Raw genomic sequence first — 1863 nt, 5'->3', positions numbered from 1 at the left:
ATTATTTTTAAAAATACTATTTTCCAAATGTTTTCCTTAATATTTTACAAGTTTTATTGCTATATAATCATATATCATACAATTCAATAACTTAAACATATTAAAGAGTTGTGTAATCATCTTAATAAATTTTAGAACATTTTCTTCTTTTTAAACGTTTTATTAGGGGCTCATACAACTCTTTTTTTTTTCCCCCATAAGTCAAAGATCTTTATTTTCAAGTTTCTTTCAGACAGTGCTTACAAGAATCACAGATGAAAGTTCACGCCTACATTTTTCCCTCCATAAAAAATGACAAATTCTATAATTAAGAAAAGTCAGTTCTTAGTAATCCTCAGAGCTGGTAAAACACTGCCGGGGCTTTTCTGGTCTCCACAGAATTTCCTAAACCAATCTTGTGTATGAGAAAAGGACCTTAGTCACAGGGACACGTTTCTTTCAGACAAGGGGTGGAAACCACCTTGGGAGGCAAGTTGGTAGCTGCGGGTGGCTGCAGTGACTCTGGGAGCCCTGGGCCCTGGAGCTGCTCACATCTTCACCGGCCAGACCTCGTTGCGACGCCCGTAGGGCTTCTTGGGGGGATCATAGCCGGCGCAGAAGTAGAAGTCGTCCTGCCAGGTGCCCGTGCCCTCCAGGGCGGCGCGCAGCTGGGTGGCATGAGCCACGTAGTCGGCTTCCTTGGCGTAACCACCAAACTGCGTGGAATAGACCGTGATGCCTTCCCTCTCCTTGATCTTAATGCTTTCATCACTGGGGACGGGAGGGTTACTCTGAAACTGGTTCGGAATCAGGAACCAGACCTTTAATTTCTTCTGTAGGGAGCCATCTTCACCGGGAACACGGGGAACATGGCAAAGGACACAGGGAGTGTCTTCCCCATTCCGATTCCCTTGTCATTGGTGCCTCCCGCATACTTCATGACTTTGGGCATTGCTTCCCGTAGAGCCTCATCCATAGGCTTACCCGTCACTTCTACTGTGGCAAACGTGCCCCCTTCACAGGCCCTTTCCTCATAGGAGACGTCTTCCTTGCCCCCCTTGGCTCAGGATCTGCCAAGGCCACGATTCCACGCTCCCGAACAGCGAGTTCCTGATCAAGCCCAACAGGACGCCGCGGGCACTCTGGAAGCACAGGCAACACCACCACCAGAGCGGGAAGCGGCTCATACAACTCTTATCACAATCCATCCATACATCAATTGTGTAAAGCACATCTGTACATTCTTTGCCCTCATCATTTTCAAAGCATTTGCTCTCCACTTAAGCCCTTTGCATCAGGTCCTCTTTTTTCCCCTCCCTCCCCGCTACCCCCTCCCTCATGAGCCCTTGATAATTTATAAATTATTATTTTGTCACATCCTACCCTGTCCGACGTCTCCCTTCACTCCTTTTCTGTTGTCCGTCCCCCAGGGAGGAGGTCAAATGCAGATCCCTGTAATCGGTTCCCTCTTTCCAAGTCACTCTCCCTCTACCTTCCCAGTATCACCACTCACATCTCTGGTCCTGAAGGTATCATCTGCCCTGGATTCCCTGTGCCTCCAGCTCCCATCTGCACCAGTGTACATCCTCTGCCCTATCCAGTCCTGCAAGGTAGAAATCAGATCATGATAGTGGGCGGGGGGTGCATTTTATTCTTTCTTGTACTCATTATTAGCTTTCCATTTTCTCCCAAACTCCCCTGCCATAAAATCAAGAAATAATTATTCCAATTACTGTCTCTATAGACTTATATATTATAGACTTATATATTATATATTGCTGTTTCTATAGATTCTAGATTTCATAAAAGGAAAAACATACAGGAGGGAGGCGAAAAAATGAGGAACTGATGCCAGGGACTTAGGTGGAGAGCAAATGTTTTGAG

General features: G+C 46.1%; 1 pseudogene; it reads right to left on the bottom strand.

The window, feature by feature from the left end:
- Positions 1-527: 527 nt before the first annotated feature.
- Positions 528-1166, bottom strand: LOC142451695 (heme-binding protein 1 pseudogene; annotated as a pseudogene).
- Between the last annotated feature and the right edge of the window lie 697 nt (positions 1167-1863).

The sequence above is a fragment of the Tenrec ecaudatus genome, chromosome 6 (genome assembly GCF_050624435.1).
Source record: "Tenrec ecaudatus isolate mTenEca1 chromosome 6, mTenEca1.hap1, whole genome shotgun sequence".
NCBI classification, from domain to species: domain Eukaryota; kingdom Metazoa; phylum Chordata; class Mammalia; order Afrosoricida; family Tenrecidae; genus Tenrec; species Tenrec ecaudatus.
Note: the sequence above shows the minus strand (reverse complement) of the source record. Positions and strands in the feature narration are given on the sequence as shown.